Source organism: Vigna umbellata, chromosome 7 (assembly GCF_029865625.1).
Source record: "Vigna umbellata cultivar VRB3 chromosome 7, Vumbellata_1.0, whole genome shotgun sequence".
Lineage (NCBI taxonomy): Eukaryota > Viridiplantae > Streptophyta > Magnoliopsida > Fabales > Fabaceae > Vigna > Vigna umbellata.
Window position 1 is genome coordinate 39,813,426 of NC_142171.1, and position 27,802 is coordinate 39,841,227.

Genomic DNA, 27,802 nt, shown 5'->3' on the forward strand with positions numbered 1-27,802 from the left:
CAATTTGGGTTCAGTCTCAGATCAACACATAGTGGGGGGGAGTTTTGAAATGTTTTTGGTTGCGGAAAAACGTAAATGTTCAAAGTAGTAAATTGACAAACCAATTAAACAGTAAAACCGAAATCACAGTGAGAATAAAATGCGGAACAGTAAATTGCAAAAAATGCACAGTTACGGAAATAGAATTTTTTGAAAGTGAAATTATTTCTAAAAATTCCTAAATGCCATAAGCTTCCCTTCCTTCTTTTAGGTTTCTAATCCAAAGAAATATGGGTAGTTTCCTACGCATGCTATGTGTTGCTTCCAGAAGGTAACACCAATCCTTCATTCAATAAATCAATGCTTCTCATTTCTTTCTCCAACTCACTATGCAGCAGCTCCCCAAGTCGTCACAACTTTTTCTCAAACGGAAATTGCTTCCAGCCGTGGCACTTCAAGCCTCAAACACGTAACTATGCATACCCAACACATAACCTGCCTATTCACTTTCTACATTCAACCACTTTAACTCCAACACATTCCATAATGAATATTCTATTCTAAAGCAAAAGTTGATGGCTTGTTCACGGGTTTTGGGCCTTGTCCTTCCAGCAAAATTAAATTGAAATGAAGTCCATTAAAATACTATAAAGTAATGCACATTAAATCAACTAGTCATTCCAATTTGTATGTATACTTCCTCGGTGCAGGCAAAGAAAAGAAAGAGACTCCACTTACGTTCACTCCATTTCACCTCTCAATCTCCATCTCGGGATTTTCAAATTGAAAAGTATGTTGCTCTCTTCTCGAGACCGTGATAGCGTACACCACTATTTCACCTACTCTACTCCTTCAATCTTAAATCAATAAAACAATCTCTGTTCTTCCGTACGCTCCCTGCATTCCAGCTCCTTCACCATTTCCTCCACCAAATCAAATCACCATGCACACCATTTTCGATCACCGCTCCTCCTTTCTTTCTTTAAAAGCAAGCCAAAAGATAAAACTAAATCTCCTCCGCAGGACGTGTTAGCGTGCACCGCTTCTCCAGCAAAGAAAGGAACTAGCTTGCTGATTAGGATGAGACCAGCGTTAACACTCCTGCAAGTGGCGGCAGGCTGCTCCCTTCTTCTCCACGTCCATTTCTTCGTTCAGCAACCATTCAACACCGCTTCATTCTTCCAACTCAACACCACAGCCTGTGCAAGCTTCTTCCGAAATGGAATCAGCTCCTTCTCTCCAAGGATGCTGTGACCGAGAGCTTTAAACGGAGAAATGAGGCAGTGTGCAACCTACTGGAATGTTGTACCGAAAATGAACAGAGGCAGAATAAAAGTGCATCCACCAAAAAAATTAACGTTGAGCTCTCATTTTTCTCCTCTCCGTAACAACATCCACCAGAAAAAAAAAACATCAAGGATCATGAAATATACGCATCCTCTCCCATTGAAAAATTAAACTCAATGTAACAGTAGTTCAATAAAATGTATGCACACCAATGCTAAAAAATGTAAAACCGAGAGCCCCCAAAGCAAACCGAGATCGAGAGTGAAACAAAGAGGTCACACGTCCTTTAGCAGAGTGGCGGCTGCTCTATTCTAATGCCGTGGGTCACCTTTTAACAAGGGTGGGGTCCACACAAAAACCCTAAGGTGCCAAGTCATTTTCCTTCACATTTTGGGTCTAGTCTACTTTACCAAAAATTGTCCCAAAATGTAAAAGTTGATACAGAAATTCTAAACTACTGAATTACAATTTAATTAATTCTAAAATGTCTGTGTGGAGAGTCTGGAATTTATTTGGCATTCTTCCTGATGTCCCAAAATGTATTTCCGAAATTTTCCTGCACTTCAAAAACACACTTAATCAGCTCAGAAAACCCAAATTAGCACAATTACAAATTTCCGACCAAATTAAGCAGAATTCGAAAAACGGGGAAATAACAAACAATTAAACACAATTCCCTGGTTTATTTAAGTGCAATAAACTAAATGTAATTCAAGAGATAACGACTCATCAAAATAGACCACACTTAGTCTTTTGCACTCCTGGGCAAAACCAAAACGAAAACCAGGGAACTACTCAAACATCAGGGAGCCGACACAGACTCGACAGACAGACAACAGAGACTCCAAAACAGAAACACAGTTGCACAATTCTCACAAAATCTGGATGGTAAAAGGTATAGGCAGAATCCCACACAGAGTCAATGAAAACAAATACTCAAAGAATCATCCAAACAATTCAGTACAAGGAAAGCAGTCAATCAGTTCAAGAGATGAATCAAAAGCAACAGAGCCTCACAGATGCACACAATCAGTGTTTCTCTCAAGTGTTTAAGGTAAATCAATGTCACTCAATGCACTCAAGAAAGCAATCACAAATAGACTTGGCAAGCCTCTAATATCAACACTCAAGCACATATGCATGTTCAAATCAAAAGGTCTTTTCATGGTTGTAATGGGGCCAAGGACAAGGGAGGATATATCTGGATAAGAAGCTACAAACTATAAGGAACAGAGGAGCAATGGGGAACAAGTGTAAACACATTCAAACACACCCACAACCTCTACTTCCATCCTCTTCTTGACTCCATTATTCACAATTATTCACTATTTTTTTTCTATTTTTCTGCTCTTCTTTTTTTTTTCTTCATCCTGTCTCTTTTCTTTTCTCTCTTTCAAAACAAAACTGTAAAAGACAAGATACACATATATTTACCAAAACAAAACAAGAAGAGGAACCAACTAGCCAACTCATCAGAAACCCCCAAGAGACCACACTTGTTCCCAAAACACTTCCAAAGCTCCAAAATTCCCTACGGTTAAGGTAATCATTGTTTTTCACTGAGGGCTAGTGTATGAGCTTCAAAACAAAGAAATGGTGGAAAGTATAGGCTCAAAATGGGTTATCAAAGAATTAAAACAAGGTAAGCGTATTTGGCTAGAGAGGCTCAAGAACAAAATTGCCTTTATCACTTCCAAACATGCATATCACTCAAGAATTATCAACAAGAGTCAAGCCAAGGCATATGTGCAAGCAATCAAGAGACATATCACACACAAGAAAGAACATAAAGTGGCTCAAGTTCTCACACAGGGCATTTGTGTCACAATCAATTCAACTCTCAAACATCATGATCATCTTCCAAGCAAAGAAAAGCAAGGAATCCACATCTCAGAGTATCAATGAAGTGAAGGAAAACTGACAACCTAACCACAATCCAGAATTTACGAAAAGCATGCAAAACTGTACACAAGACACAACAAACTACATAAAAACTGAAACATGAACAAAGAAACAACCTCCCCTAATAGACCACACTTAAACGACACAATGTCCTCAGTGTGTCACAATCAGTAGATCAAACAATCAGAACAATCATCAGGTATCGACAAAGTGCAATAAAAGTGAGGAGGGAAGGAGAAAAGAAACTCCCTGAGTCAGATGGGAGGATAGGTGGGGTGGACCAAAGACGTTTCCTCCACCACTACATCCACTAAAGAAGGGTTGCTGAGGAAAGGCTTCAGTCTATGCCCGTTCACCTTGAAGCTTTTAGCTGTAGATGGACCTTGGATCTCTACTGCACCATAAGGGTAAACATTAGTCACAACAAAAGGTCCAGTCCATTTTGATCTCAACTTACCACCCATGAGGCCGAGTCTAGAGTTATACAACAAAACCTGTTGGCCAACTTCGAAGTCCTTTCTAACAATAGAACTATCATGGAACTTCTTTGTCCTTTCCTTGTAGAACTTCGAGTTCTCATATGCCTCCAATCGGATCTCATCCAATTCATTCAGTTGCAACTTTCTTTCCTCTCCAGCTTGGTTCATGGAGAAGTTGCAAATCTTCACAGCCCAATATGCCCGATGCTCAATCTCGACCGGTAGGTGACATGCTTTTTCGAAGACAACCCGGTAGGGAGACATCCCTATCGGTGCTTTGTAAGCTGTCCTGTGAGCCCAAAGAGCATCGTCCAATCTATTGCTCCAATCTTTCCTGTTGGGCTGGACAATCTTCTCCAAAATCTTCTTAATCTCCCTGTTGGAGATCTCAGCCTGCCCATTTGTTTGGGGGTGGTATGGTGTAGAAACTCTGTGCGTCACCCCATATTTCTTGAGCAAAGCTTGCATGGATCTGTTGCAAAAATGGGTTCCTTGATCACTAACAATTGCTCTAGGTACTCCAAACCTGCAAAAGAGGTGAGATCTAACAAAATCTACAACAACCCGAGCATCATTAGTCCTGGTGGCTCTAGCTTCCACCCATTTTGAAACATAATCCACAGCAAGGAGAATATAACAGAAACCAAAAGAAACAGGAAAAGGACCCATGAAATCTATACCCCATACATCAAACACCTCACAGAACAACATAGGTTGTTGAGGCATCTCTTGTCTCTGTGAAATTGATCCTCCTGCTCTCTGACAAGGTTCACAAGTGCTGCAAATCTTCTCCGCATCTTTGAAGATGGAAGGTCAATAGAAACCACAGTCAAGCACTCTGCGAGCTTTTCTCTGTATCCCCAGATGACCACCAGGTGAGGAGGCATGACAGAACTGCAGGACCGAGTCAATCTCATGGTCCGGAATGCATCTCTTAGTAACCTTGTCACTGCACAACTTCCACAGATATGGGTCATCCCAAACATAATACTTAGCATCACTCTTAATTTTAGCAATCTGAGCACGTGATGCTAAGGGAGGAAAAACAGAAGCAACCAAATAATTTACAATGTGTGCAAACCAAGGAGTGGGGTGAGAGTAAGAAATCATCAACAAACTCTCGTCAGGAAAGGTATCCTGTATGGGCAACACATCAGCTTCATTCCCAGCTTTTTCAATCCGGCTTAGGTGGTCTGCAACCAAATTTCGTGCTCCACTCCGGTCTTCAATTTGCAAGTCAAACTCCTGGAGCAATAGCATCCACCTGATCAATCTAGGCTTTGAGTCCGCCTTTTTCAACAGAAACTTTAGAGCTGCATGGTCAGTATACACAATAACAGGTGATCCAAGCAAATATGACCTAAACTTGTCAAGGGCAAAAACAATTGCCAACAACTCTTTTTCAGTGGTGGTATAATTTGCCTGGGCGACATCCAAAGTGCGTGAAGCATAGTAGATCACTCTCGGCAGCTTGTCAATTTTCTGTGTCAAGACAGCCCCTAATGCATAATTAGACGCATCACACATGAGCTCAAATGGGGCTGTCCAATCCGGTGCCTGAATGATAGGGGCGGTGGTCAAAGCTTCCTTCAGGCAGTCAAACGCCTGCTTGCATCTGTCATCAAAAGAAAAGTCAATATCTTTCTGCAGCAGTCTGGACAAGGGAAGCGCCTTCTTGCTGAAATCTTTGATGAAGCGCCTGTAGAAACCTGCATGTCCAAGAAAAGATCGCACCTCTCGCACGCAAGAGGGGTAAGGCAACTGCGAAATCACAGATATCTTAGCAGGGTCTACCTCTATTCCCTTTTCAGAAATGATATGCCCTAGAACCAAACCTTGTCCAACCATGAAGTGACATTTCTCAAAATTGAGAACAAGGTTTGTTTCTATGCATCATTTCAAAACTTTTTCCAGACTGTCTAAACATGCATCAAAGGAGGATCCATACACAGTAAAATCATCCAGAAACACCTCTATGCAATTCTCAAGAAAGTCGCTAAAAATGCTAAGCATGCACCGCTGAAAGGTACCAGGGGCGTTGCATAGACCAAAGGGCATCCTCCTATAGGCAAAAGTGCCAAAGGGGCAGGTGAATGTGGTTTTTTCTTGATCCTCAGGCGCAATATTTATTTGAAAGTAACCAGAAAAACCATCAAGAAAACAATAATGAGATTTACCTGGCAAGCGCTCCAGCATCTGATCAATGAATGGCAGGGGGAAATGATCTTTCCTGGTTGCTTGGTTGAGCCTCCTATAGTCAATGCAGACTCTCCAACTGTTCTGCACTCTAGCTGGGATAAGCTCATCCCTCTCATTCTTCACCACAGTGAGGCAAGTTTTCTTGGGCACAACATGGATGGGGCTAACCCACTGACTGTGTGAAATAGGGTAGATGATCCCAGCTTGCAAAAGCTTGGTCACCTCCTTCTTGATGACGTCCATGATCACGGGGTTTTGCCTTCTTTGTGGCTGTCTCACTGGCCTTGCCCCATCTTCCAAAAGAATTCTATGCATGCATGTGGATGGGCTAATACCAGGTATGTCAGCCAAACTCCAACCAATGGCCTTCTTGTGCTTCCTCAGCACACCAAGCAACTTCTCCTCTTGAACAGAATCAAGGGAGGTGGAAATGATCACCGATTTCTTCTCATCATCCTCCAAGTACACGTACTTGAGGTTATCTGGGAGCTGTTTCAACTCAAGAGTAGGTGCCTGCAAGTCAGATTCATTTGTACTTCCTACAAAGTGGTTAGTGCATTCTGACTCCAAAGAATTCACAGGTAAAGGCGGAACACCTATCTCATCAAGCTCCAAATCCATATCCATGACAATTACATTATCAACATCATGGATATCAAAATTCTCTTCAAAATCAACATCATTCTCAAATTCAGATTCAATGCATGTATGTAGAGAAGATAGAAAAGAATGCTCTTTCTTATGCAAAGAATCAAAATCATCAACAACATATTTATCAATAATGTCATCCAATGCATCGATCTTAAACAGAGAATGGTCCTCAGCTGGAAATTTCATTGCATCAAGGATATTAAAATGAACAACAATATCAGCAAATTCCATAGACAAAGTTCCAGCATACACATCAATCTTAGTTCGGGCAGTTTTCAAGAATGGCCTGCCTAAGATAATGGGAGCAGATCCATGAGAGAATCCCTCCTCCATTTCCAAAACATAAAAGTCAGCAGGAAAAATCAATTCACCAACCCTAACCAAGACATCCTCTATGACACCTGCTGGGTGGGTAACACTCCTATTGGCCAACTGAATGACCACACTCGCGGTTTGCAAAGGACCAAGAGACAAAGATGCATATATAGACAAAGGCATGACATTAACAGAAGCACCCAAATCAAGCATGGCATTTTCAAATTTATTGTTTCCAATCACACAAGGAATGCAAAATATACTTGGGTCCTTGCACTTTTCAGGGATGTGCGGGACCGACTTACCAATAAGCGCAGATACACTCCTTCCCATGCTAATCCTCTCATTTCCCTTCATCCTCCTCTTGTGTGTGCACAACTCCTTCAAGAATTTGGCATACTTCGGTATCTGCTTGATGGCATCAAGTAGAGGTATGTTCACCTCTACCTTCCTGAAGGTCTCCAGAATTTCCTTATCCACATCTTCCATCTTTTTGCTAGGAAGTGCCCGTGAAGGGAATGGTAGAGGGATAGGTCGGTCAACCAATGGAGAAGGTGAGGCAGCGGTGGTGGTGGAAGAGGGAGAAGATCCACTTGAAGAAGAACCACCGGCTGGAGAAGAAGATTCACCCACCTCAAATGCCTTGCTCGGACCGTCATGGTTGTTCTTTCTAGGACAAATAGCAGGCATGGGTGTAGGTGTAGAAGCGGGCTCTAAAGGCACAAAAATCTGCTTCCCTGATCTAAGGGTTATGACACTCACATTCCTTGGGTTCTGCACAGTCTGGGATGGTAACTTATCCGAATTCTGAGACTGCGCTTGGTTTATCTGAGTAGCCATCTGACCCATCTGGTTAGTGAGACTCTGTATGGAAGCTCTAGTCTCCTGCTGAAATTGCATGTTATCTTTCTGAAACTACAGGTTTTGCATAGTCATCTGTCTCACTAACTCTTCCAATGAAGGTTCAGACGAAGTGGAAGGGTGGGCAGCTGGTTGGGCAGGTGCCTCTTGCTGTTGCTGTTGTTGTTGCCTCTAGTGTTGTTGCATAGGTGGAGGCACATATCTGTTAGGTGCTCCAACATTCTAGAAAGGTGGTGCCTGCTGTTGATGCTGTGGAGCATTGTTCCATCTCAGATTGGGGTGATTCCTCCACCCTGGGTTGTACCTGTTGTTGGATAAGTCATGATTTTGTTGTTGTTGTTGCCTGTTGTTGTAGATGTTCGTAGCATAAGCTCGAGGCGCATCAGAGGCAGCAGAGTGCTGCAAAGAAGGACAAGCATCTGTATAGTGGTCACTGGAAGGACAAATAGCACATAGTCGTGCAACAGATGCAGATGGAGCTGCAGATCTCTGGTTGGTAGTCAACTGTGTCACCATCTTCGTAAGAGAGTCAATCTTTCGTTCCAACTTGCTTTCAACAGCTGATAAAGACTGGGCAACAACATCATGTACGCCCCTCACCACAATGGCATCATTCCTAGTGCTAAATTGCTGGGAGTTGGAGGCCATCTTCTCAATCAATTGCCTGGCCTCAGCAGGTGTGGTGTCTCCAATAGCTCCACCACTGGCAGCATCAATCATACCACGGTCCATGTTGTTCAAACCCTCATAGAAATACTGGACAAGGAGATGCTCAGGTATCTGATGGTGGGGACAACTAGCACAAAGTGTCTTGAATCTCTCCCAATACTCATATAAGTTCTCTCCACTAAGCTGCCTAATCCCAGTTATATCTTTTCTGATAGCTATGGTCCGGGCTGCTGGAAAAAATTTATCTAAGAACAGCCTCTTCAGATCATCCCAGCTAGTGACGGATCTAGGCGCCAAACCATACAACCAATCCTTAGCAACATTTTCCAATGAATGAGGGAATGCCTTCAAGAAGATGTGCTCTTCAGGAACATCATGTGGTTTCATACTAGAACAGGCAATGTGGAATTCCTTCAAATGCTTATGAGGACTCTCACCTGCAAGACCATGAAACTTGGGCAACAAATGGATCAATCCAGTCTTGAGAACAAATGGAACGTCCTCATCAGGATATTGGATGCACAAGCTTTCGATATCGAAATCAGGTGCAGCCATCTCCCTAAAAGTCCTCTCGCGAGGTGGAGGTTGTGCCATATTGTTCTCAGTGTGAAAAACAACAGAATCAGAATCAGAATCACGTGCAGATGCAACAGATGCAGTATGCACAAAGTACTCAGCAATGGGATGCACAGTATCCAATGGAACAGACTCAAAAACAGACTCTAAAGATAAATTTCTAGAATGCCTAGCTAACCTATGAAAAGTTCTATCAATCTCAGGATCAAAGGGTGGTATAGGCCCAGGATTTCCCCTAGTCATGCACTAAGTCAAAACACCCTAAAATCATGAAACGATATCACAAAAATTTTGAACTAGCAAAACAACCTAAACAAACAAATCACACACACCCAAACATACAAGACAAAACACAACACACAAACAACACATTATCAACACAAAAGACCTAAAACTGAACCGTTGGTCCCCAGCAACGGCGCCATTTTGATGAGAGGGTCACACCTCTCACAAAAGTTGTGCATAAAAGAATGCAGTATAAACTAGGAAGTGACTCCTAGGTCGTCTCACAAGGACCAATTTGGGTTCAGTCTCAGATCAACACATAGTGGGAGGGAGTTTTGAAATGTTTTTGGTTGCGGAAAAACGTAAATGTTCAAAGTAGTAAATTGACAAACCAATTAAACAGTAAAATCGAAATCACAGTGAGAATAAAATGCGGAACAGTAAATTGCAAAAAATGCATAGTTACGGAAATAGAATTTTTTGAAAGTGAAATTATTTCTAAAAATTCCTAAATGTCGTAAGCTTCCCCTCCTTCTTTTAGGTTTCTAATCCAAAGAAATATGGGTAGTTTCCTACGCATGCTATGTGTTGCTTCCAGAAGGTAACACCAATCCTTCATTCAATAAATCAATGCTTCTCCTTTCTTTCTCCAACTCACTATGCAGCAGCTCCCCAAGTCGTCACAGCTTTTTCTCAAACGAAAATTGCTTCCAGCCGTGGCATTTCAAGCCTCAAACACGTAACTATGCATACCCAACACATAACCTGCCTATTCACTTTCTACATTCAACCACTTTAACTCCAACACATTCCATAATGAATATTCTATTCTAAAGCAAAAGTTGATGGCTTGTTCACGGGTTCTGGGCCTTGTCCTTCCAGCAAAATTAAATTGAAATGAAGTCCATTAAAATACTATAAAGTAATGCACATTAAATCAACTAGTCATTCCAATTTGTATGTATACTTCCTCGGTGCAGGCAAAGAAAAGAAAGAGACTCCACTTACGTTCACTCCATTTCACCTCTCAATCTCCATCTCGGGATTTTCAAATTGAAAAGTATGTTGCTCCCTTCTCCAGACCGTGATAGCGCACACCACTATTTCACCTACTCTACTCCTTCAATCTTAAATCAATAAAACAATCTCTCTTCTTCTGTACGCTCCCTGCATTCCAGCTCCTTCACCATTTCCTCCACCAAATCAAATCACCATGCACACCATTTTCGATCACCGCTCCTCCTTTCTTTCTTTAAAAGCAAGCCAAAAGATAAAACTAAATCTCCTCCGCAGGACGTGTTAGCGTGCACCGCTTCTCCAGCAAAGAAAGGAACTAGCTTGTTGATTAGGATGAGACCAACGTTAACACCCCTGCAAGTGGCGGCAGGCTGCTCCCTTCTTCTCCACGTCCATTTCTTCGTTCAGCAGCCATTCAACACCGCTTCATTCTTCCAACTCAACACCACAGCCTGTGCAAGCTTCTTCCGAAATTGAATCAGCTCCTTCTCTCCAAGGATGCTGTGATCGAGAGCTTTAAACGGAGAAATGAGGCAGCGTGCAACCTACTGGAATGTTGTACCGAAAATGAACAGAGGCAGAATAAAAGTGCATCCACCAAAAAAATTAACGTTGAGCTCTCATTTTTCTCCTCTCCGTAACAACATCCACCAGAAAAAAAAAACATCAAGGATCATGAAATATACGCATCCTCTCCCATTGAAAAATTAAACTCAATGTAACAGTAGTTCAATAAAATGTATGCACACCAATGCTAAAAAATGTAAAACCGAGAGCCCCCAAAGCAAACCGAGACCGAGAGTGAAATAAAGAGGTCACACGTCCTTTAGCAGAGTGGCGGCTGCACTATTCTAATGTCGTGGGTCACCTTTTAACAAGGGTGGGGTCCACACAAAAACCCTAAGGTGCCAAGTCATTTTCCTTCACATTTTGGGTCTAGTCTACTTTACCAAAAATTGTCCCAAAATGTAAAAGTTGATACAGAAATTCTAAACTACTGAATTAAAATTTAATTAATTCTAAAATGTCTGGGTGGAGAGTCTGGAATTTATTTGGCATTCTTCCTGATGTCCCAAAATGTATTTCCGAAATTTTCCTGCACTTCAAAAACGGACTTAATCAGCTCAGAAAACCCAAATTAGCACAATTACAAATTTCCGACCAAATTAAGCAGAATTCGGAAAACGGGGAAATAACAAACAATTAAACACAATTCCCTGGTTTATTTAAGTGCAATAAACTAAATATAATTCAAGAAATAACGACTCATCAGTCAGTCCTTGGGGACATGCAACACCGCTCAGTTTTTCAGCATAGTAGTTCGTTTTGGAACTTCCTAGAGGATGAGAGTGTCAGTCCTTGGGGATGTGCAACAATGCTTGGTTTTTCAGCGTACGAGTTCGTTTTGGAACTTCCTAGAGGACGAGAGTGTAAGTCCTTGGGGACGTGCAAAACCGCTCGGTTTTTCAGTGTAGGAGTTTATTTTGGAACTTCCTAGAGGACAAGAGTGTCAGTCCTTGGGGACGTGCAACACCGCTCGGTTTTTCAACGTAGGAGTTCATTTTGGAACTTCCTAGAGGACGAGAGTGTCAGTCCTTGGGGACGTGCAACAACGCTCGGTTTTTCAGCGTACGAGTTCGTTTTGGAACTTCCTAGAGGACGAGAGTGTAAGTCCTTGGGGACGTGCAAAACCGCTCGGTTTTTCAGCATAGGAGTTCATTTTGGAACTTCCCAGAGGACAAGAGTGTCAGTCCTTGGGAACGTGCAACACCGCTCGGTTTTTCAGTGTAGCAGTTCGTTTTAAAACTTCCTAGAGGACAAGAGTGTCAGTCCTTGGGGACGTGCAACACCACTCGGTTTTTCAACGTAGGAGTTCATTTTGGAACTTCCTAGAGGACGAGAGTGTTAGTCCTTGGGGACGTGCAACACCGCTCGGTTTTTCAATGTTATTGGAATTGCAAGTATACCAAATCGCACAAGTAATATAAAATTGTAAGACCAAGTATCGTATCCCAGAGGACTCTCGACACTAAACAGTCGTGTGATGACTTAATTCATTAAGACTTAAAATAAACGAGATCATTGGTTTAAAATGCAAAGACAGAAAATTAAATATGAATGCAAACTAATCAATAGTAGAGTAACACAAAGATAAACGAATGTTGTTTAATATGAGATGAATATGTTGTTGGGGTTAGATTTTACCAAGTTCCCTCTCATGTACATAAGAATTCTTCTTTATGCATTAATGTTAACGTCACTCACTAAAGTACTTAGAACCCAATCCCTTGGCGCAATAAGCTTGCCTTAATTCCTAGTTCGTGCATTTCCTAGCGTTCCTAGAGAATTAAGTCTGAAGATCAAGAGCTTAAGACAACCAAGTACTCATACCCTCATCCCTGAGAAATATTACTCTTGGGAGAATTCAACAAGAACCTAAATTGTAAGGAACCTCCCGACACTCATGCAATTCATAAATCATGCACTAAATGAGTTAAATAAAGCAAGCATTAGAAACAAATGAATTCCCTAACAAATAATGAATAAAGCTTATAAACAAAGAATAAATTCAAATACATGAGAGTTCACAAGGTTACATCATTCTCCAACAACAAATAGAGTTTAGTTCCCCATACACATGGAGAAATTATATGAACAATGGAAAAGCATGAGATAGTAAAACCCTAAGAGTAGAAGAGGAAGCTCCTACCTCCAAATCCGCCTTTAGAGTAGAAGAGTGTGTTGTTATGTTGCTCCAGCCAGAGATACAAAACCTAGAGTGCCTAGGTCCTTTAAATAAAGTTGGAAAAGAGTAAAAACAGGTCCCGGTCCAAAAGAGTCAAAATGGGGCAAAAACTGGGTCGGATCAGCAACGCGCGACGCTCGGGTGCCCCATTGAGGGCGCTCGGGCGGTGGACATCGACTTCCATAGGGCTTGAGCCTTCAGTTTTGCCCAAGCTTTGAGGTTCGTCGCCCGGACGGCCTAGGAGGGCGCTCGGACGACCGACGGTGATTTTTCCACGCCCAAGCCTCCTGCAGCTCGCCCAAGCTTGTGTAGTTCCCTCTTCTGGTGCTTTTCTAAGCCTTTATGAGCTCTATATCCTTAGAACTTCATCTCTACTTCCTGTATTAACTCATTCTCTATCAAAACAAAGGGAATTAGTCATAAAATTATCAAATTCAACCTCAACTCTCTTATTCACACAACTTAATGAAAAAACATGAGTCCAAGCAAGTTTCTAAGTGAAAAAGGTTTCTTTTAGTATCAAAATTACATCACAGATAATTGTATTTTAAACCATTATCATTCAGCGTAGGAGTTCGTTTTGGATCTTCCTAAAGGACGAGAGTGTCAGTCCTTGGAGACGTGCAACAGCGCTCGATTTTTCAGCGTAGGAGTTCATTTTGGAACTTCCTAGAGGACGAGAGTGTGAGTCGTTGGGGACGTGGAACATCGCTCGGTTTTTCAACGTAGGAGTTCGTTTTGGAACTTCCTAGAGGACGAGAGTGTCAGTCCTTGGGAACGTGCAACACCGCTCGGTTTAAGACCAGGGGCTTTTGGAGGGTGTTCCCTGGGTTTTGTTGATGTCAGTGATGGCTTACTTCTCGGTCTTCAACCTAGGAATCGCTGAAGAATTTCCTAATGGACAAGAGGGATTTACCTCTCGGTTCTTGCCGTCCTCTTGGACGAGTGGTTTGTATGGTCTTGACACCTGCATTGTGAAGCCGAACGGTTGAATACCAATGAGGCCGAATGGCCGAATTCTTGTGAGGCCGAACGACCAAATACTTGTGAGGCCGAATGACCAAATTCCTATGACATGGTTGAACACTTGATGCCAAATGAATCTATATCAAAATAATTATCTGTAAAGTCGTAGAATCTCGTTGACGTTGATGTTGAGGATGTGTGATGAATCAATATTTTGCTCACTTCACTTAGTTTATTGTACTAGAATTAATCGGGGAATTGTGCTTAAATGTCCAGTATTTTCCCATTTTTGTTAATTGTGCTTAATTTGATCAGAAATTCTTATTTCAATTAATTTGAAGTATCTGAGCTAATTATTTGCATTAGTAATTGCAGGAAAATTTTGGAAATACAATTTGGGACATTTGGAAGAAGATTCATTTATACACTATTATTTAATTGGAAGAAACGGTGCATTGATTTGTGTGTTGAAAAGAAAAAAAAAATATATAAAAAAAATTGTTTGGTTCATAAGCTTTAGGAGGTTTCGTTCATCACTACAAAGTCCAGGAACAACTGAAGCTGCATGATTGTGTGTCACAACCTTAGAGCAGCCGAGAAGTGAGTTTGGCACCATAACAATTCAATTCTTTCATAAAAAATGAGAAATCAATTAGAATTGATAAAGAACTGCACGGTAGAAATCCAAAACGTAGCATCAACATATGGACAAAAGTGGGGCTGCCATTAAAAGAGGAGAATATTATTCTTCAATTGAAAAGCATGACAAAAGAGAAGAGGGGGCCACGTTGTTGAAAGAGGAGCACGTAATGGAAGTCAATTCACATTTCATTTATTAATTAAAGAAAGATGGAAGGGACCACAAGCTAGGAAGTTTACGGTTCTTGGAGGAAAAGTAAAGCACATGAAGGAGAAGGAGGGCCCCTTGTTAGTTTTGGTTGAAGAAAATATGGAAAGAAGGTGGACACTTCACGGCTGCAAACACAAATAATGGGGGAATCTCTTTTGTCTTTTGGAAGTGGAGCCGCCACCTAGGATTGGGAAATTTGGCTTGGGAAAAGATATTGATGATTTCACGTAGCCTTACCTTAGAAAACACACTAATTCAAATTACATTTTAATAGCACAAAGGTCACGTGAACAATTTGGAAAAGTGGTGATTAATTGGTGAATGGAAAAGCACACGGCCCACACTTGCTGAAAAATTGGTGAGCCAACTTTGGAAGCACATTCCATCCTTTTAATTGAAGCTGCACGTGACCAAGCTCAAGGTACGCTTCCAGGGAACACAGAACACGGTACTTGGATGGCTGCAGAATGATGTAATGCTGATGGTCCATGGTGATTAAATTAAAAACAAATTAAAAACAAGGGGGCTGGTTCACGTAGGCAGCAGCCACCAACATTAGTTCCTATCTTAGAATTTCTAGTCCAGCAAAGGTGGTATTTCCAGCAACCATGTCCAGCCAAGAGGAGTCTCACGGTCCAATCCAGCAGTGCAACCACCACACGCCCACCATCTTCACTCTCGGTCCATCATCATCCTGCAAAGCTTCATCACCACCAGCAACCGAGAAAGAAAAGAGAAGCCACCGAGAGCTGGACGTTTTGGCAGCAAACACGTCCGGCTGCAGCAGCAAAGAGAGGAAGACACACGTTCATTTTATTCCAGCACCTTTGGTATGCTACCTCCATCACGGTCCAGCCACCTACAGCAAGAAGAGAAGAGAACCCACGGCTAGAAAGAATTCACGTGAAGAATAGTTCACAGACAAGAAATGAAAGGAGGGGTACCATGTTTTGTTGGTGTGCATGGTTGGAGAAGGTGGGGGCAACACGTCCCACACGTATCCACTACGGCAAGGTATGGAAAGAAAAGGCACCATGTTTTCGTCCACAAGCACACACGACCAAGAATAAAAGGAGGTTCCAGAGGTTGGGAGTTTTTCAGTAGAGTTCGGGGGGGGAGTAGACAGATTCCAGTAGCGTAGGAGTATTGTAGGACGTCTTCTTCTGGTGTTCATTTTCCCCCTTGGGGAGGTTTTGGGTTTGTTTTTATTTTACAGTTCATGTATTGAATCTTAATTTTCCAATCTGGGTTTTTCATCAGTTAATATGTTTACTGTCTGAAATTAAATCACTGCCATTTTCCAATTCACTTCAATTTGCTGTATTTCACGTTCCTGCTCAACTCATTTCATCAAGTTTCATGTTTCCAAATGCGAAGTTTAATTTCTCCGTGTTATGTAGTAAGGATATTTATGTAATAACATAAATATCTTAGATATTTTAGACAGTTAAAATATTGGTCAAAGCCACTAACCACATTTTTAGGTAAGGTGGTTATTCTTAGTTTACTTATAAATACAGTGACAGGACCAAAGTCCAGGTACGCTCTCTTTATGCTCTAGAAATCCTGAATAATATTTCAGAGCAGTATCCAATTGCTCTCTTCTGAGCTTCAGCTCCATAACTCATATCTGACTTGAGCGTCGGAGTATCTTTGCAGGTACCTCCCCCTCCTTTGACGAACATGAAGAACAACAATTGAAGAAATGCAAGCATCCCAGACAGCAGAACACGCGTCCCAGACAGCCAGGAGCAACGCAGAAAAATGTACACCGAAACACTCCGCTTGTTTTTACTGCTCTGGTGATTTACGTTTTCTTGCAATGTTTTCTGCACTACTGTTTTAATTTTCGTTTTTACTATTATATTTTATTTTCTTAAATTTTTAAATTCTGTTTGCTGCTTTTAATTTTCGATTCTAATTTAAATTTAATTTTCTGCATAAACCAAAACAATCAAAAACCCCTACCTCTTTTGTGTAAAAGATCTAAAACTGAACCGCATAAATATTGGTCCCTGAGAGACGATCAAGGAGTCACTTCCTAGTAACTATACTGCATTATTTTTCGTGTAATCAATGTGTCCTTATCTGTTTCCGTGCGGTTTCGTGTTCCAAGAAGGTAGGTACCTACAAAAGATACTCTGATGCTCATGTTAGGCGTGTGATTTGAAGAGTCTCCGCTTTTGGTTGAATATTTAGTGAATGATTATCACTATGGAGTATTTGACAGTAGTGTAGAGTGAATAATGCATAAGTGGAACGTAACTAGCTTTTGGCCTTGGCTTTGTATTTATAATTTACCTCATGGATCCTGAGCTGATATAAGCCCAATAAAATATAAACCGATTACCTGAAAATCCGGTTGGTTGTTTATAACCTACTTTATCAATATATTTAATTAGATATTATTTGATTATTTTATCATCTGCTGGACTGTTGGCCCAACAATACCTTAAACGTTGGCTCAATTACGGCCCAATTTTTTACCTGAATGGATAGACCGAACGGTGTTGAATTTTAATCGTTCGACCTCCACTGGATACGATACATACATACATATAATATATATATATATATATATATATATATATATATATATATATATATATATATATATATTAGAGGTGTAATTGATCCATGACTCATGTGTTAACCTTAATCCATTCTTTTAAAAGTCCCATCTTAGAAAGCTCCTCAAGTGGGCTAAAAAAAAATTCAAACTCCCAATTTCTCAAGTGGATTGGATCACGGTTAAAGTGGATTTAGTGTCACTAAATAAACTTATCTCTAACCTGATTACTTTTTACAAATTCATTATTTAGTTATTGAAGACTCAAATTCTTTATATCATTAGATTTTATATACTTTTTAATTTAAGAAAAAAATGTGAGACTATTTCTCATGTTAAAAGTTCAATTTCAGGAAATTATGAATTTGATTTTTTTCTTAATTATTTATTGATCATTGTTATTATTTTTTAAAGAGATCTAAGTTGTTGTTACTCTTTCTAATATGAAATTTCTTTTTCCTAAAAATATACCCATTAAAAATATTATTTAATTCAAAATATTTAATTAATAATTTTTTAAAATATTTAATTAGATATTTAATTAATAATATTTTAAAATATTTAATTATATATTTAATTAAATATTTTTTAAAATATTTAATTTAATATTAATCATCAACTTTTAACTTATTAAAAATAAATCAATAATTCAATTTTAATGTGAAAATTATGTACAAGTAGATTTTAGTTGATATATCTAATATGAATAATCTAATCATAAAATTTTTTAATAAATTCAAACTCGAAAGTTTAAATAAAATTTATTCTGATCAACGACATCTTAGAGTAATAAATTTAAACAACGTTTTTATTATTGTTATTATAAAAAAATTAATAATAGTTTTTTGAATTATAAATATATAAGTGGAAATATATGAAACATAATAAATGTTTGACCGAATTTTAAGGTCTCGCTTTTTTTTTTTTAATTTCTCAATATTTATTATCTCTTCTTAGTTATTTATTGATCACTGTTATTAATATGTTTTTAAAGAGGGCTTAGGTGAGTTATTGTTACTTTTTCTAATATGTATTTAATAAATAAATAATATTTTCAGTAAACAATATTTTTCAAAAATTGTTTTTGAACATTTTTCTAAAAAAAGAATAAATTCGAAGAAGGTAGAATCCAACTTTCTTAAACTAAAATATAGTTTCAGAGAGTTAATTGTTAAACTATTTTAAAAGGCAATGAATTGACATGATTTTTAATCTTTCGGTCATTTTTTTCTTGAAATACTCATTTAACAAGTAAATTTCTTTTAATAGGAGTGTCTTTGCATTGATATAATTGGTTGAATACAAATAGGAATATAATACAGAATACATATATACAAAATTGAATCATATCAATAAACATTTTTATGATATAACAATAACTTCAAATATGGCTTTAAAATTTTTCATCCATATTTATAATACCTTAACTCTATTTGGACACAATTTTCATTAGCATCATTAAATTTAGGTTTAATGTTTTGGTAGATTTTTTTTCGTCCAAAATCTCAAAAATAACCTATCGAAACATTAAACCTTAAATTTAATTAAATTACAACAACACTTCCTTTCCTTTTAACCAAATTACTCATATATATATATATATATATATATATATATATTATACTTTATTATACTTTATAATAAATTTATACTTTATTAGGTTGCCAATTATTCTAAACGAGTAGGAGTTATGCTGCATAATTGGATTAGGTTCTTTTACAAATTGAAAATTAATTACATTTTTTTATTTAAAATGAATATTTTTTTTCTAAACAAAATCCATGGGTTCACCTTGATCCATAGGACTTTTGTAGATATTTTAGCCATGTACACTTTTTTTATGGAGGTTTTTTAGTCCTGTGGGCTTTTGTAGCTCCAACCCACGTGGGTTAAGGCCAAACCACGTAAGGGGGCCCAAATTGACGGGTTTAATATATATACATATTGTTTATGTTCCTTCTGATGAGAAGTTTTGTAGCTCTAAACACATGATTGAGTATTTAGAATATTTTTTTTATTTATGTATTTTTAATGAAGAAAGTGTTTAATAGATAGTATAAGGATGAAGATGTATCAAAATCTCACAAAATGGTGAATAAGTATACCAAAAACGAATTGTTTTTGTTAGTGTTTACATAATGTGAAAGTGTTGTAAGAATTTTCTTAAAGTGGTGAAGACTTATGTTTATATAAGATTTAAATTTAAGTCTCATAATTTCATATGATGATACAATAACTTTTGTCGTTGGCTATTAACAATATCTTACCTAATTCAGTTAGAGATTCAATAACATGTTTGTTTGTTCATCAATTCCATTTGTTAAACAGTAATTGACTTTCAAAAGTTAGATGATTTAAAAAATGAAGTAATTACAATATTTTGTATGAATTGGAAATGAATTTTGTATTCATTCAGTGACTTGTTTCACTTATTTATTTGATGAAGCTTGAGATGCTAGTTCTCAAGTGTCTCTATACCCAATGCAATGGTTCAATTGGTCGGGAAGGATTAATGCCTATGTCATTGATTTTTTACTTGCGAAATAGCTAACCAAGTTCTCACCGAAACAAACCATGTTCCAGAGTAAGCATGGACCAAGGCTTGCCAATCACAGGACTCCAGAATCTACCTATTCTCGTCAACTGCCTCTATAAGGCTTATAATTTAAAGGATAATGATACTTGGCAACATTTTTTTGACAACATTTTAACATCATCTACGTGTCATTCTGTGATTGGTCCATGTTGGTGTTTATGATTATTATTATTGATTGTGAAGTAATTTTGAACCAATCACAGACTGACACATAGATGGTGTTAAAATGTTGTAAAAAAAATGTTGTCAAAGTATCATTATCCTAATTTAAATACTAAACTAGGAACTTCATTGCACTACTAATTCTAAATCGTCATTGCCTAATAACTTCTTCCATAAATATAGTACCAACATTGCAACTAGTAAGGAAAAATAACCAGCAATAGAATAAGCCTATTTTATGCACTGGACCACTAAACACTAGTACAAAATATACTTTTAAACTCGCACAATAGACCTCTTTTTATACAAAACCGCTGTCTATTCAGACACGGTGGCAGTTTGGTAATTAATGAGACATTATAGGCCTCGGTTCAGACGAGACTGGTGCCAAAAAGAGATATTACTTCGGTTGTAAAGACAACCGGTGCCTAAATATTAGTGTCTGACGCAGTTTCTGACGCGGTTAAGAGGAACCCGAGGTGAAAGAACTATACGACACCGGTTTGTGGGAAGGACCGAGGCATAAGCCTCTACTGCTCAGACCCGAGGCATATAAGCCTCTCTTTTTTTCCCCAAAATTTTCCCCAACTTAACCTAATCTCCCTCCGCACTCTCGCCTCCCCTGGCTCTCCCTCCCTCCCTCCCTCCCTCCCTCCCTCCCCTGGCTCTCGCCTCGCCTCCCCTCCCCTCGCTCTCGCCTCCCCTGGCTCTCGCCTCCCTCCCCAGGCTCTCGCCTCCTCTCGCTCTTGGATTCTTCTCTCCCTCCATTCCATTGCCGCTTCTTCCTTACCCCCACGAACCTCCCACAACTAAACCACACCACGCCACTGCCAGCCCCAGATCTGCCACCGTTTCCGTAAAGAGCACCCGATGAAGAGGAAGGAGAGGCATTGCGCAGTCGGCGGCGGCGGAGGAAGAGCAGCGCGCGACAGAGGAGTGGACAATCTCCGATGAGATGCGGCGGCTGGAGGAGAATATCGGAGAAGAATGGCACGAGGATGAGGGCCTTGTGGCGGAGGCAGATGCGGAGGGCGCGGGGGCGAATGCGGAGGGCGCGGAGGCGAATGCAGAGGATGTGGCGGAGGAGGAGGAGAAGCGACAGAGGTAGCGGTGATGGCGGAGGCGGATGCGGATCCAGATTTCATTTCTTTTTGTCCAGCTTGTGCGGATCCAGAAGCTTTTTTGTCCAGATTTGATTTTGTTTTGATTTGTTTGGTTCCTTTGTTAAATTGAATTTGACTGTTAAATTGATTTGTTGAATTGAATCTGAGAAGCTTGAGGCACCAAAATGATTTTTGTCAAGAAGCTTGAGCAAGTGTCTGTCTGATTCTTCTATCAGTGTTTCATATTTTCACTCACCCTTCATCAATGGCACTCTCAGTTTGCAATGTTGGCCCCTGGAATGAATTTTCCTTTTGCGGCATGCATGGTGTGGTACGGTGTGAGTGGGAAGGTGAAGATGGGTCCTCTGAGTGTGTCTCCCATGGGGTTTGGAACTTCCGTGAACCTTTTTTCAAATGCCAAAACCAAAAGATTTTGTGTAATGTAAAACAAATCTGCACCATGGGGCACCAAAATGATTTTTGTCAAGAAGCTTGAGTGAGCAAAGAGAGGCACCAAAATGATACGAGTGGCTAAAGAAGAAGAAAAAAAAAATAAAAAATGGACCCTACTGCCTCGGTTCAGGCTCCAACCGAGGCAGTACAGGAAGAGAAACGATTTCGGTTGTCAGAACCGAGGCCTAATCGTATTATTATATGTTCCGTTTCAAAACCGAGGCATAAAGTCCACTGCTTTTTACCTCGCCCGAATATGCCTCGGTTCAGGAACCGGTGCCTATCAGCGAAAATAACCGCTGTCGTTTCCCTTTACTGTACTAGTGAAACTAACGCAACAAAGAAAGCTCCACTAAACTTCCTAGTACTTACAAGTTATGAACCAAAAACACAAGAAAAAGTTATGCTAATTCACTTCTTCTGCTCTACCGCAGATGGAAAGAAAAGAAACCTAAATGTTATGCCAATTCATTGTAAAGAATAATAACCAAATTTTCTCTATGAAATCAGAATGCACAAACCCATTCAGAGTACATATCATTGCATATATTAATTTAACATCGTCGCAACACATTGTTCTTCAGATTTTAAAGTTCATCATTCAAAAAGAAAAAACTTACCTCCAAGGTAGACTCCTCGATAGCCTTCCTCACGATAATGGCAGCCTTTGTCATGCAGTGACACCATCCACCCTCACGTCAAGCACCACCTTCACTACTACAAAAAAGTGCATAGATAGCGCTTTTTTTTATCATAGATAGCGCTTTTTAAGCGCTATCTATGAGAGCGCTATCTATTAATAGATAGCGCTTCTAAAAAAAACGCTATCTATTGGTGTCCGACAATAGATAGCGCTTATTTAAAAAAGCGCTATCTATTGGTATCAGACAATAGATAACGCTTATTTAAATAAACGCTATCTATTGTCTGATACCAATAGATAGCGCTTTTTTAAATAAGCGCTATCTATTGGTCTAAATTTTATAAAAAAAAATAACTTTTAATAAAATATTTTAAAAAATATGAAATTATCTTTTAAAAGAAAATATAAAATATTTGTTTTATTATATACAAACTTGTGTTATTTATTAGTTCTATTATTCAAAAAAAAAATATAAAGTATTAAAACAAATATGATGAAAACAAAGGTCTCAAAAAGAATATACAATACTTCAATATATAAATAAAAACTATTGATATAATAATATTTCAAAATATAATCTGAGTGTCAACTACGTGTCATGACATGACATTGCTTTAAAAGACAATATATACAACCATAACATATATATCCTTGTACCTATAAGCATTTACATCACCATAACAACCTATAAGCATGTACTAATTACATGTAAACATCATTCTTCCCTAACTTCAATAATATGTTGTCACGATATGGTTGATATATGCAATTATGAAAATACTGCAACAAAAAAGATAATATAAAATTAGTCAATTAAATTTTTACTACAAATTAATTATGATAATGAAGATAACTTACATCAGTTGGAATTGTTCCTCCTTCACAGTATGTGATAATTTCTTTTATACATCGACACACGTAATATCCACAATCATTGTCATTGATTTTGATCCTGACAAAAAATGTAACAATGTGTAAAGGCATCCCATCAGAAAGCATCACATTACAAATGCTGTCAACAAAAGTAGAACCTTTGAAAAATATCAGCATCAAATTCAAGACCGTGACATTCAATTGCTAAATTAAATGTATAAGTATTTGGACTCAATACACCAAATCAGTTTAACCCACACATGAAAATCCAAATAGCTCTATTCCAATATACAACAGCGTTTAATATAAAGTTAAGCACATTACCCATGGTAATGGATATATGTATGTATCAACAACCAATACTCAAAAAGCCTTAAACCACTTAAACACAATCAATGGTTTTTTGAACATATTAGAAATGAATGCACAACAACTATATGAACAACTGGAATACTTGAACATAACATATAAAGTATGCCAAAATCTTTAAAATTAACTAAACAACAGCACCCCACATCCATCCATCAAGCATTTAACATCATAACACATTCAATTTTTTTTTTAAATTAAAGACCATACCCGCACGTGAATTTTCAGTCCAACTCCATTAACTAATAACTGTAACAATTATACATATATCCTTGCAAATACAACGTTTTTAATTGAGAAACAAAGCAGGGGACAAGACACAAAACTTGCATATCTAGAATGTAAGAATGTTTTTGACCTTCCACATATTAGAAAGCTAGCACTTAAAAATGTTTCACTCGAGGATAACTATACAAGTAAGCACAATTAACATTGATATTTATAAATAATTGAATTTTTCATATAATTTCCAATTTGTATAGTTATTCAATAAATTTAATTAATGTATTTAACTCCATCAAAACAAATAATTTTATACTGTTCTTTTATTAGTATAACAGTAGTAATTATTCAGTATGTTACAAATATAAAAATGTTAAAGGACAAAGTTATTACCGTAACTAAATGAAGATATTTAATTGATTGAAATGGTGCTAGAACTAGGACAAAGTTATTACCGTAACTAGACTAAGACCAAGCCTTGGTCAGAATAAAGTCTTGTAATGAATAAACAAAGAGAAGATGATTGTAAACAAAGAGAAGAGGATTGTCCCACTTCTGCCATCGAATTTTTGTTTTAAAGAAAAGAAAAAGCGAAAAGTTGAAGTTGAACAATGATGCACCTTGAGGCTAGTTGTATGATTTGGTATAAAGATTCAAGGGAAAAACATAAAGGATCTGCAGTACTACGAAGCATGGCCTATATGCACGGTCATAGTAAAGATGTAGAGATATTGTGACCAATTTTGTACTAAAATATTGTATTCCCCATGCACCAGTAGATACAGTCTGAACTTTTTAAAATAATGCACCTAATTCATTAACCCATTACTTAACTTATGAAATCTAAATCAGTTAACACATATCAAAACACATTGAGGTTATGGTTATTAAACAGATTGAAGATAAGATGATTACTGTTATTCTTAGATTTAATAAATTAAGACAACCTAATCTAGTTCAATTAAGCATGTATCGGATAATAAGATTATTCATTTTAAATCAACATACTATGAATCAGACTTGTAACCACTTTCCGCCAACCTATTACTAGTTTTCAACCATACTTTAGTCCAAACAGATAACTCCTCCGAAGGAAAACATAAAGGCATCATATGCTGGCTGCACTTAAACAACCAAAGATATAGTCACGTGAAACATCTAGGAAATAAGAAAAAAAAGACTCAAACCCATTAATAAGCATTGCACTTAAATTCTAGTAAGTTCTAAGACGTCTAAACTTCCAACAAGATCACAGAACCACTTCCCCCACTCTCTCTCTTTCACTTGATAGATTCAACGTCACTATACCCTTTTCCCAAATCAGTTTATGAACAGGCCAAACAGAGCATATAATGAAAATTTCTAGAACCCAAACACAAACTACTTACCATTTCATCAACACCAAACTTGATGGAATTTAACATAAATTACATAATTCATCAAGTGCGACTCAAACCACTCACATTTACACTACATTTCAATAAAACATACAATCACCCAATGTGTAATGACATTCTAGTTTTCAATCAACATTTCAACCCACCGTAAACACAAGGCACTCAAATAAAATCTTTATCAAATAAAACAAATAAAGCAACAAAACACTCGATATGAAAAATAGATCAACCAAAACCCCACTACACCACACACGCATCTAACTAGATACATTTCTTCTAATAATAAAATCATTTATTCAATGCAATGTTTAAAGAAGTGTCCTGGTTGCAACATGCCCTTAAAAAGACAATTAGAGAAAAACCCTACAATCAACTACAATATACTATAGGAACAACTTCATTTCGGTCACAAAAAAAAGGAAAATAAAACGTACCGAAGCAAAGGTTGGGCTATCAGTAGCAACACATCTTGTGCAATCACAGGGTACCCAGAACAGGTCACTTCCGGTATCAAGCGCCACCATGAACTTCACTCCCGATGTCCTATTTCAATTGTCGTATGAATCTCCAGAAGAAAAAGAAAAGGTTAAAGAAAACCAGAAACCAATCTCTTACTGACAAAAATTCGTAACATCACCGAAATCATTAACAAAGAATGATCAAACTCAAACATTATTCACATCTAAATAGTAATTTCTTCTTTCTAAACATGGCCAATCTCATTCAAAATTCAAACCTTAAGTCATTGTCACTTCATTAAACTGATAACTAAATTATTATAAAGAAATTATTAATCAATTTAAATAAAAACTCCTAGAGGTGGTCGTGGTGAACGTGTAAACGTGGTCGTGGCACTAGCAAAACTCCTAGAGGGAGATGAAGGTGACAACAACGACGAAAACGAAAACAAGCATTTTCTTCGTTTGGCACCTTTACGCTAACCCTCTCCCGATAAATCCCGCATTGCTTGGTGGAGCCTAGGGTTTGGCATGGTGGAACAAGAGAAGATCTTGGCGTGACGTGACTGACATCTTGGATCGAAACAGTGTCGTTTAAGGTCACTGTGATGATGTCTGTATATGGAGTGAGCGAGTGCTTTATAATATGAAAATGCCAAAGCCATGTGAGTGGGTCTCACCATTGCGCTTTCATTTTTTAACGCTTTCCAGCTCTCCAATGCGTGCAAGTCGGCGACTTTCTGAGCGGCCTCAGCTTGTCGTTTCTCAGAGCGAGGACGAGCGGCAGCGGTGATGGCAGAGTCAACCTCTCTCTCCAATGTCTCAACTCGTTGCTGGAGCAGTTTGATGGAGCGGGCTTGGTCAGCGGTAAGGAAGGCTTTGGAGAACGTGTCTTCGTCGATGAAGATGGCTTTGGTGAGAAGAAGCTTCTGGAGAGATTCGAGATTGCGATGCAGGGAAGAGAAATTAGAATTGTGAAGAGGGAAAATGTGGTTGTAGAGGGAACGCGAAAATGTGATTTAGGAGATATTGTGATAGGTTTTTTAAAATTTGGGGGCAAATACGAACTGAAATTTGGGGGCAAATACGAAGTCAAATTTGGGGGAATGGGTTTGATGAATCTAAACGAAGCGAAACTGAAAATTTAGAAAACGAGGGAAATTTTGAAAGAAGCTCCCAAAGAGAAATGTAAAAGAGCACGCAGCTGTTTCAAATAACGCTATCTATTGTGTTGAAATAGACCGCGTTTTTTAAAACAAACGCTATCTTTTAGCTTATTTTAAATTATGAATAAAAAAGATAATATTAATTATTTATAGACAGTGTTTTTTTTAAAAAGCGCTATCTATGGTCATAGGTTTAGATAGCGTTTTTTTAAATAAGCGCTATCTATTGTTCCGTGCATTAATAGATAGCGCTTATTTAAAAAAGCGCTATCTATTGAGCGCTATCTATGATCAATTCTGTAGTAGTGCTTGCTCATAACACCATAAAAGGACTACAACAAACGAATATTCCACGATTGACACGCAATGGAGAAATGGGAAGAGAAGTGCACATTTGGGGACAAAAAAGAACAAAGATTGGAGAATGGCGAACTTCAAAGCAATGGAGATTGGGTAGACCGATTCACAATGATGGTTGGGGTAGCGGAATGGGTTGTGAACCAAAGGGAGGGGGAGATTAGGATGAAGAGAAGTAGGGGAGATTGGGGATAAAGGGTTTTCGGAAAAACTAAAATTAGGAGAGGGAAGTCTCATTTCTTGATTTCATAAAGTTGAAGCACATACCAACGGTCACAGTACCTATATGTCCTTTATCGACGGTATTACGAGCGAATATATCTGTCGGTAAGTTACCAATGTCATCATCGATGCCAATAATTCATCGGTATGTAACCACTCCTTATTCCGTCGATAAATTCACCAACAAATGTGTTTTATGGAAGGACCATCATTCGTCAAAAATTCACATTTTTACTGTAGTGGTTGAGTTGTCTACATAACATTTAAAATCAACATAACAAGGTAGCATTATCGTAGTAAGTTGAGGAAATGTGTCGGGAGCATGGCGTACATCAATATTAAATAGTAATGAGATGTAGAAGGGAAGTGTGTTGAAAACAAAATGCTAGATTAGGGTAATGTGGTGGATAAGTAGGGAGGAACAATATGAGCAAGCTACACACAAACAATACCATAAACATAGTAGTAAAATTGATTTTATGTTCATGAA

At 38.4% G+C, this 27,802-nt stretch overlaps 1 long non-coding RNA gene and 1 pseudogene across 1 annotated transcript; both read right to left on the reverse strand.

Moving 5' to 3' along the window:
- Positions 1–1,130: 1,130 nt before the first annotated feature.
- LOC148195984 (uncharacterized) lies at positions 1,131–9,164 on the reverse strand (annotated as a pseudogene).
- Positions 9,165–22,804: 13,640 nt separating this feature from the next.
- LOC148195985 (uncharacterized) lies at positions 22,805–25,710 on the reverse strand. The gene is made up of 2 exons (XR_015780945.1): positions 25,544–25,710; positions 22,805–23,200 (listed from the first exon to the last, which is right to left on the reverse strand). It is a non-coding gene; the product is annotated as an uncharacterized LOC148195985 (long non-coding RNA).
- Positions 25,711–27,802: the final 2,092 nt, after the last annotated feature.